Genomic DNA, 10,713 nt, shown 5'->3' on the forward strand with positions numbered 1-10,713 from the left:
GACCCTTAGAGTCTCGGCGTATGGTTCTGAAGGGTGTTTGCTGTCACGTAGCAAAAGGCTCACGTTGGACCCCTCCGAGGTGCCGGTCCGATCTCAGCCCCCGACCCAGAGCCATATCTGAATTCCAGTGTGGTGAATGCTTAACTCCCGGCCGTGAGCTGGTCCGCAGTATGAAAGCCGTAATCGAACAAATAAAGGAGGACTGCGTGATGATAAATCAATCGTAGCGAAGCCGTAATCACCACCACGCTGCCCCCTTCTGGTCGTGATCTATTATGCTCTTATATCCTGCCTCAAACACTCAACCAAGGCAAATGACATCACCATGGAATAGCACACACTGCGGGTCTCTCTCCAGTGTTATCACCTGGGCTTCCCCCCAGGTGTTCAAGATGCGGGACCCCGAAGCAGGAGAGCGGATCCCTGCTCTGACCCACCGTCTGGGTCAGATGGAATAGCTGCAGTTTACATTTAAACAGTGACGGGTAAAGATTGCATTAACATCACACTTTTGTTGCTTGGCTGACAATGCCATGCAGCAACTTTTCTATCCAGTTTCAATCCAGTGTTCAGAGGCACAAGGGGGCCCCCCCTGTCCCCCCCAGACCGTCAACCTTCAAAGCTCCTTCATACCTTCGTATTACCTCATCTAGCTCTTTAACTGCATTGATAGCTGCTGCCCAAAACAGCATAAGGACAGAGACACTAAAAGGTTCAAAGAAGTATCTACAGTGGGAGCATTAAGAAAAGGAGGAGGGGACAGAGACAGGGCTGCGGTACAGCTGATAGCTGATTGGTCCTTGGAGTACCTGCTCCCCTGTCAGTTACCGATTCAAAACATATAATTGGCTAATAACAAGGTCAGCCACCTCACCTTAAAAACCTCCTAATCACACCAGGACAGTGCAGACTGGCTATTTGTGTGTGTGGGGGGGGGGGATAGCTGGTTCCTGTCTTCTGCTGATGTGAAAACACTTAGAGGTCCATGGGTGGAGCCGAGTGCAGCGTGAACATCCACTCCAAGTGCGTTACAGGCCCCCAATCAGGGCGATTACAGGTTACAAACAGTGACTGATGGAGTCCCTCTCAGCACCATTCCTGGACTGGCCCAGCCATCGTGGGGGGGTCCTGTATTTTGGGATGGGAGCAGAGACAGGTGTAGCAAAACCGGCAGGAGGAATTGAAAACAAATGATAGCCATTTCAGGGTCAGCGGGAGGTAAAACAGACATGGAGTGACAGAGGAGCATTGGGGGCAGAGGAAGGCTATGTCCGCAGCCGGGATCTGGGCCCTTTTCTGGTGGAGGTGGGGGGTCTTTGTGGCCATTAGGAACTACGGCACAGACGCGCCGGAACAACGGCTTCCTGGCTTCGCCGCATCTCCTCCACCTGGGCCGGCGCTGACCATCCCAGCCCAGAGAGAGAATAAGGAAGAGTGAGAGTATAAAGGATTATGGGAGCTGCATTTTGGCAGGCCAGGCTAAAGACATGGGCTTATATGTTTGTGCCATGACTGTTCTATGAAGATAGCGCTAAACCCCTCTAATTCCCAAAGACGGCAGCTTAGGGTAGCGGATGCACAGCGGACTCCCTCAGAAAGGCCATTTACTCACTTCAAACTCGATGTTCCAATTTAGCTCTGGATCTGGAACCCAGGCTTCAGGACAGTTTTTTTTTCCCTCCATTCATTTATTTTCTGAACAAATTAGTTATGTATGAAAAACTTTGTCTGAAATTACCTTTTGGGGGGGAACATGGTTGTGCTTCATCTAAGAGAAGAAAGACTGACGTGACTGTAGCTTTTCATATGGAAATTCGGTAATAGTCTCCTCACCCTCCGTGATTCTGTATATTTCCGTCTTTTTTTGTCCCCCCATCACGGAAAGCGAAGCGGAGCTGCACGTGCATTTTGACTTGTTGGTATTTTCCGCGGACAAGGCCCACAACATGGCTTTCCGTCCCTTTACCCCGGCTTCTCCTAATTTCTCCTAAATTCTCCTAAAGTCACGCGGGAGTCACTGTGGAAGCCCGAACGGGGACCCAGAAGGACCCAGAATCATGGGTCGGAGGAGACTAATGTGCCTAATCTGGCAACATGACACTAATGATGTTCTTTACATGGGAGGGGTTTCAGTTTGATGTGTAAATTGACTGGCATGTTGCTGTTAAAGTCAGAACCAGCACTGACAGCACTATCCATGTAGCAGCAGTAGATAAGGGGGAGACAGGACAGTGATGGACCCGCTGGCAGAATTTATCTTTCCCATAATGCCCTGGGGGAGGATGGGGGGCAGGTGGGCATGTTGCAGTGTGTTTTTGCCTTTCTGCCCTACAGCTAGATTCCTGACCTGAATCACTAAATGAAATACTCCTCTGTGCTCACAACATAAACATGATACTTCCAATTTATCAGATACGGTCTAAACGAACTGTACTACAGAAAGCAGCCAGCAATATGAATGCATAATGAAATTCTGGCTGGCACCGTGATGTAACTTACAGCACCACATGCATAAAAATAGTGCATCTCGGTAAACGTTCCGGATCCTCCCCACTTCCCAGCACGAGAAATTAAAAGCGCAAAACAGCTCGTAAGCATAAGTTTCCACTCTGCTGCAAAGAAAGTCACCTGCTCCCTGAGCCACAAGCGGTCGGTTCCTCCAGATAAGAGAGTCATCCTGGCCCAGAAAGCAATTCAGGGCCTTGGCTGCAGCCTCCGCCCTCCCAGACCTCGCCGGCCGCCACTATCTGCCACGCTGGAAGCCGGCACACATCTGAGCCGCGGCTGTGTCCGTGATGAATGGCTGGGACCGGATAAGTACACAACAATAACCTCCCAGCAGCCGCCGCGCGCCGCTGACGACGTCCAATTTATCACTCAGCTGTCGCTGGATTTTATCAAGTCTGCTCTCCGCGTCCTTTGATTTATTTTACAATTTATTACCTGCCCTGAGTCAGCGTTTACTCTCCGTCACGCCCGTACTGTTCAGGAGAAGAGGGACAAAAAAAAAGAGGGAAACAGAATCCCGTTAGCGACACAGTAGACTGCTGCGGACATCGTTTCCTGGTTCCTCGACAAGTGCTGGAACCCGGCGCTCCGTTCCCAGAATGCTTTCCCCGTAATCGATGGCCCTCTCGATTCAGCGGTGCCCCCTTCTGGAACCCCAGAGTTACGCGGGTGGAGCTCATTTCAATTAAAGAACGACAGGAGCCTTGCCAGAATACAGTTTTCTTTGCCTGAACAGAAGTGGACTTTGGGGACCCATAGCGGATTAGCACCATTACCTGGCATCTCTTGGGCTGGGGGTTTAGATCACACCTTCTCCCGGTGTCTGTGGAGAGCAGAGATCCCTCCTGTGCTCGATGAGCTTCCTCAGTCCAATGACATGAAGTCAGAGTAAATGGTGTATCTAAATTGCCTGTAGAATGTATACTATGCGATGGGCTGGGATCCCCTTCAGGGTGTCCCCCTGCCTAGTGCCCTGTGCTACCTGGGATAGGTTCCAGACCCTCTTGTGACCCTGTACTGGATAACTGGTTGGAAGATAAACAGATGGAAATTTATCAGTACAAATCAGATCAATAACACTGGCTAACAGCAGGTGAGGCCGGTGCTGGGCCTGGGTGTCGGGGGGGAACGTCAGGTCTGTGCAGCGAAAGCAGAGTAGCCACGGGTGGTAAATCAGTCCGTGACCAAGCCGGGCACTCAATTTATAACAATTTTACACAGGATTTTCTCTTCATTATTTACGAGTTATCATATCACATTCTCAAAAGGGAGGAAAACCGTCTGACAGGGTCGGGGAAAAATATAAAACGCAGCCTTTAGTTCCGGGGAATTAAGCGACTGGAATTGAAAATCGACTCCTCAAAATGCGCCCCTGCATTCCAGGGTCTACGCTTGTGATGCCATTGCGGTCATGTGACAGAGAAGGGTGGCAGCGAGGGAGCGGGCGTCCCGTTGGAGGGGAGGACGTCAGGGATGTGATGTGCGTGGGTGGAGTCTAACAATTTTACAGGAGTATTCCACCACTCCAACCACGGCTCTTGTTATGGACAGCATATGGACTCCATTTCTTTTTTTTCTGTGGGGGGGTGGGGTGGGTTGATAATTTTCTTTGCATTACATAACATGCTTGAGGCCCCCCCCCCCCCCCCAGGTTTTTACCTTCATATTACAGCGTTTTTGGTTCTCATCCTCCACTGTCCATCTATTCATCCATTTTCCAGAGCCTAGCCAAGAATCAGGAAACAACCCAGGATTGGCCTAATGTACTAATAATGTATTGTCACACACTCCTGTTCAGTGCCTTAGGGCGACTGTGTTATGGAAGACACTATATATAATAAATACATTGTATCAAACTGAAATAATTTCCAACCAGGAAGCGGGCTAGCAAAAAAAAAAAAAAAGTCACAGCTGTTACATTTAGAGTTTCCTGCAATGATAAATGAAGGAAAGTAACTGTTTTAAGTTACATTTTGACACTTCAGTGACTTCATAGATACATAATTCAAAGGCTCATTGCTGGTTTTCCCCTTGATTAGATCCCACTTTTCATATAAATACTGTCACTACATAACGCGAAAGACAAACTCGAATATGCGGCACATTTCGTCGGCGGATCTGCAAATGCTAAATGTACCGTGGCGGCAGTTTAAATATGAAAAATAAAAACACAGCTCATAAGACGCATCTGACAGCTGAACATCCATTTAAGAGGAGCGCTCGGCTTCCAATGGCTGTGTTATTAACAGCGACGCCTCTGGATACTCTTGATGAAGTCTTTCAGTAGGCGAGCCCTCGCTGTCTCCCAAGGGAGGGGGGGGGGGATTGTTTCACTGGGGGCTGTAATATGTGTACTGCGGATAGGGGGGTTGCCGATTCTCCGCAGAGCTCGTAGTCTTTCTCTCGGGTGTAGCTGAGCAGGGACAGGCAGGGATAAATAAGACTGAATAAGACATTTGTGGGTTTTCCTCCTCTGATGCTCCTATTTAGAAACAACACCTCTTACAGCTTCATGACACTCACCTTCCATCTGGCTTTCATTAGATAACATCTTCTACCCAAAAGTTCTACTTCACCTTAATTAATGAAGCTACGTTTTGCCTCCAGAATCGCCAAAGAACATCTTGGAGTGAGATCTTCTCACCACCATGAATTATGAAAATCCCAAACCCAATCACTTCTTATAAGTGTCCCTAATGTTTCATTACTTTTCCTCTTCTCTCTACCAGCAATTTTAAGATCATTCTGATAAACTATCCAGCCATCCATCTGTCCATTCGTCCATCCATCCATCCATTCATCCATCCATCCAATCTCTGAACCCTCTTGTAGGCGCCCCCTGAGTCTGGGCCTGGGACAATTTCCTCAATTCTCCCCCTGAGAAGGCAGGCCTGGTTCCAAAGTGCCCTGCTTCCAACAGACTTCTGAAAGAAGGCCCGCCCACACCTCAAGTCTGACAAGAGCAGCGTTTTCAGGCTCTTCAATCATCAAACATCCATCACGACAATGTAAAGGAACCGTGCGAAGGGCTTCCTGTATTTATACGTCACCATCTATTCGTGAGCGAGACGTCAAAATCCTCAGTGTTGAAACAAGAAGAATCAGATCGCAGAGACCTTCAGAAGCGGCTCAAAGATCCGTCACTGACGATGAAAGGACTTAAAAACGTCAGTGATGTAAAATACCAAATTCACATCCACAAAGAAACACTCTCTGCGATTTGATTCCCTTCGGTACACTTCATTATCCTGTGTGAAGCCTTGACAAGCATAAACATACATATAACACCAAATATTCTCTTCCGCCCGCATTCTAAAATCTGTCAGAACAGTGCATCTAAAACATGTTTAAGGGGAACACAGTTAAGCTGTTCCTGCTCATTTACAGCAGACAGATCACCTTGCAGGAGAGTATGTGTGGGGAATGAGGGCAGTCTTAACCCCATGGGAAAAGGCTTTGATTTGGTTTAATTGTTGTCCTGCCAACACTATTACCCAAATACACAGTATACAACTTTACCCATATTTATACACAAGCAGAAATTTTACAATCATTATTCAGGTTCACTTTTGGCTTACTTTTTTTACTTCAAGTTATTAACCCATCTCCTTAACCACTACGCCCTCTGCTGTCCTTTTTACTTGAAGTTATTAATCCACCTCCTTAACCACTACGCCCTCTGCTGTCCTATTTATTTCGAGATATTACTCCACATACACCACGCACTGTCCTTCCTTCCCCACAGTCTCCACTCCAGCGCTCCCGCAAGAACCATTTTCCTGATGTCATTTATTAATCTCAAATTGAAATCGCTTGACTTAACTTGACTTACCTGAAGCCACGCTGGCTGCCTTGGGACAGGTGACACGGAGCATTGCTGCAACTGAGGAGGAACTTTGTCGCAGTAAAAGGGAAATCGCATTGGAAATGGAGGCTTTACCCAGCATGCCGGGCTGCTTTGCATGTTAACGCTGACAGGGAAGAAAACGAGAGGAAGTTATATTTAATTGGATTTTGATGGGTGCCTGTTGTCATGACACCAAGATCTCCCCTTTGTATGAAGTCATTTTCGGAGCAGGAAGACCGCCCGCCACAGGAAATTAGCTTCTTACATTAGCCAGCGGTGATAGAGAAGGAGAGGAAATTCACCTGGACGAATGTTCTCAGCTTCAGGCCTCCGGCGGGGCAACACTCTCATTTCGTGACGCTAAGCTGGATTATTCACTTTCTCCAAATCAGGAAAATCCACCATTTTTTTATTTGCCTCTAGATGATTTCATACACTGGCAAAGGAAATTATGTCAGACGTGTGTTTATTTTCTAGAAGGTTTTCACTCGCTTGTGGGACAGCCTCCTTTTTCAGGACTCAACAGAAAGTATAATATGAGTGTCTATCCCAATATAAATACCAGGATTCTGTTCCGGGTGCTATTCACATGTAGTGAATTTGGCAGAGCTCTGTAATACGTCTTTCTCTAATAGGAATATCCACACTTGCCCCCTGCTGGTCACCAATGTGCAGAGACACCCCAGTGTCACCATCTTTACGTTAAATGAGCAGAATCTCACAAAGAAGGCAGAGGCCTATGACAGTATGCATTCTGTCATTGGATAAAACTAACATTAAGCAAGAACCTGCTTAATTATATGTATGCCATCCACCCTGTTTGCATAACATATAAATCAGCTCATGGGTGGAATACTGAGTTGGAAAGTAGTCACAAATATTTTTAAGTGCTGACTGATTTGGCACAAAAAGACCTTTTTTTTTGTTTCTGCGTGTTGGACATGCACCCAGAATTGTCTGAAAGCTCACAAAAGCATTGGTGTGCTCTGCTTTTGTAGCAGAAGGAATAGCAAGAGATGTCAAGGACATTATCAACCGGGTACAGCGTTAGTCACCCATCGATGGGATTTGTTTACACGGCCGGAGCTATTAACAATTAATTACACTGCTTAAGCCGTCTAACCGAGCGGTTTGTCAATTAATCTGGTGCTTTGCCAAGAATATTAAGCAGAGCCCTTTTGTGAGATTAACCCTCAATCCTGCACAGTAATAAATTGGACGATCCACAAGTCCTCACACGTATGGTAAACACACGAGCACGGTAAACAGCTCACCCTTATCGAACGAGGGCATTTTCAGGCATCTTAGGGGCGTCCGGGCCCAAGCTCACCACGCATACGTGAGTTGCACGGAATTATTCCTTGAGCTGGAGCCACACAGGACTCGGTGATGCAGATTGGATGTCTAATACTTTGTCTGCATGTAATTCTCGTGAGTGTGGGGGTACCAAGTATCATGTTTTGGGTCTATGGCTTCGGCCTGCTTCCCTGGCAACAGGGCCCATTTCAATAATAAATCATTTTTAGACAATGGCTTTGTTCATAGGTGAGCAGTTGTACGAATCCAGGTAGGCACAGCTGACTGGATGTGCAAATTATGTTCACTTTTTTGGTTAAGTATGTAAAAAGCAAGAGGCAGGAGTACCTGAAATCACTTGAACCATGTTCCAGTCAAGATGAGTTTACTTTTAAAAAGGTAAATATTACGGCTTTAAAAACGATGCATTTGTGCTGTTTGGACAGTGAGTAGCTCTCTGTAGGCATCCTCACCACAGCAAACCATGACTATAAACTCTTCTCAAATGATTTCACGTGCTACTGCAGCCGTTAAATTAAATCTATTCCATTTGTGCTGCTAAGATTATTCAAAAATGTTGCCAGTGGTTACTTAATGTAAAGTGTACCTGTGACATCATCAAAAATGGCCACAGTGGAGGTGGGCTGGATGGCGGCAATACAGCTAGTAGTGTTCGTGTCTTTTCTAACAGCTACACGGACGGACGGGGGGGGGGGAGCAGCCTGCAGTTAAAGCACGCTGTGAGAAATTGTTGGGACACAGACGGATCGGCTCTGGTCGCTGCGTTTTCGGAATGGCCTGGAAAGCGAGAACACACAGATCGCCTTGTGTGACGGAACCCAACGAAATTCACGTTCATAATAATCACTGTGATCGGGGGGGTTCAATGGCATGGAAGGTTGACGTGGACAGAAAGGCAAGCAGCACTTATCTGCGGGCCATCTGTGTCCAAACTCCGGTCGCTTCAAAAATGTGGAGCAGTCTAATTTAGACATGTGACTCCTGGGGTTAATCTTCCTGTCTGTAGATGTCAGATTAAAACAGGAGCTGTGTACTCCCTCCCTGTAAATCAGCTCCACGCTGATTTGCTCTTCAAATGGAGGATCAAGCAGCAAGATCACATGAAATATTTTGCCTCTCAGCTAAAAATATTTCTGACTTTAAATAAACATTAAATACATAGGCATTGAAAGATCTTATCCATAAAATATAATTACTTGCGAATTTTATATAAATAAATTATTTTCCATTCCGCTTTACACCCATTAAGCCATACGTGTCACGCCATTGCTACATAATACAACCATAGCGTTTCCCAGGTTAAGTGCATTAAGTGCATTGTGGCTGGCGGAGACTGACTGTCACTCTAAGAAAAGGGATGGGAGGACCGGACTAACCAAATGAGATGAGGCGGATACACTAAAAAAAAAGTTTGTGTAAGAACACTACGGTACAACTTGTTACAGTCAAGTGTTTACCGGAACTGCCACAACCAAAGTGACCAAAAAAAAAGTACTTTAAACCATAGACAATCTGCTCAGAGCACGAGCAAAAGTCATTTTATGTGTCGGGTTAAAAATTAGAAAGTCATTGACGTGAAAATGAGAGCTGGTACCATGTTTAAGGGAAAAGCACATCTCCACTGTTGGGGTTTAAGGTTACTAAAATCTGGACCCTACACCATATACTGACCTTTCAACAGCCTGAAGTCTGTGCTGCAGTGGCAGGAAAGCTCGAGATTGCGGAGGGTCATCATGCAGGGACGTGGGTCTGAGGTAGGACGTATGTCAGTGCAGTTATCGGCGTGTGTTTTTTATAGAAACATACACAAACATTCTCAGGGGATTCGGTTCTTTCCTGAAACATCTGCCAATTTTGCTAATAAATTTGCATTTTATGAAAGGGCGATAATGACTCATTTGCTTGGATGTTTTATTAAAACACTCCCCGCGGGAACTAAATCTTTACCTCCGATTCCTGAAGGACGTCCGGGTGTAACGCTGTTCCACCAGCCCGCGTTATTAAAAGCTCCAAGTACCGCGCATGAGGTACGGACTTACTGATTGATATTTATGTGCATGTTCTTGCTCGCTAACCGCAAAAGTCATGCGAGCAAATCTCTAAAATAGCTTTCTTAAAATAAACCGCAAGGTTGCATGAATCGCTCGTGCCAGCGGAAAACACTGGTCAGGAACGCGATCCACACCTTGGAGCTTTGTGCTGAACTGGATTCATTAGCCGCTGAGACGAGCGGGGGTCCCTTCAGCGCTCCTAGTTTGCGCGCGGGTCCCTTCAGCACTCGCGCGTCGCACCTGCAACATCAGGGTCACACTGAGGGAGGGGGGCGTTACCATTCGCTCCCCTGTTCAGTTTCAAAGACAGATTAACTGGAAACAGAACTGCAGGAGCGCGTGCAACACTGCCGATCTAAGACTAAAGCTGGTCCTGTAGGATTTATGTTCAAACCACATAGAGCACTGAGACTCCACCTTGTGCTAAGGATTGTTGGTTCCAGTCTCACTATAAAGCCCCACTGATATTGGGAGTTGATGTGTGTGCAAGTTGTAGGTTTGGATCCTACGCTGAAGCAGGTGTCTCTTTGTGGATAAAACCTTTAAAATGTAAGATTCAAAATATTTATCCCATAACCGGCACAAGCTGAATAAATAAACGAAACAAAATTAACTAAAATGGGTGCGACCATGAAAGGGGAGCGCAAAATATTTGTGCAACAGAAACAAAGCATCTTAATAAAGGCTATTCGATGCTGAAATCGGGTTGGGGGGGTTGGGGGGGGGGGGGGTAGGGGATTGAGAAGAACAAAGACTCCCCTTCTCAGAGAAGCAGCTTCGCGGTGTAGAACTACCGAGTTCCATTCATCTTTAATGCATCAAAAACTTGCCTTCTTCAGTTTGCGAACTCACAGCAGCAATGGAGGAAGTGACAGGAGTGAAGGGATTGAAGGGCGAGGCGAGGGGGCACCGGTGAAAGGAGGGTTACCACGGGAACGCACGGGAATGCTGAAAGATTGATGAGGAGACAGACATTCAGCACGTCTGCCA

The 10,713-nt window shown here is 46.6% G+C and overlaps 1 long non-coding RNA gene across 1 annotated transcript; it reads right to left on the bottom strand.

Moving 5' to 3' along the window:
* Positions 1-18: 18 nt before the first annotated feature.
* Positions 19-8,216, bottom strand: LOC125748530 (uncharacterized). Its single transcript, XR_007399582.1, has 7 exons — positions 8,000-8,216; positions 6,658-6,791; positions 6,341-6,479; positions 4,168-4,232; positions 3,491-3,533; positions 3,285-3,367; positions 19-2,981 (listed from the first exon to the last, which is right to left on the bottom strand). It is a non-coding gene; the product is annotated as an uncharacterized LOC125748530 (long non-coding RNA).
* Positions 8,217-10,713: the final 2,497 nt, after the last annotated feature.

This window comes from Brienomyrus brachyistius, chromosome 9 (genome assembly GCF_023856365.1).
Source record: "Brienomyrus brachyistius isolate T26 chromosome 9, BBRACH_0.4, whole genome shotgun sequence".
NCBI classification, from domain to species: Eukaryota; Metazoa; Chordata; class Actinopteri; order Osteoglossiformes; family Mormyridae; genus Brienomyrus; species Brienomyrus brachyistius.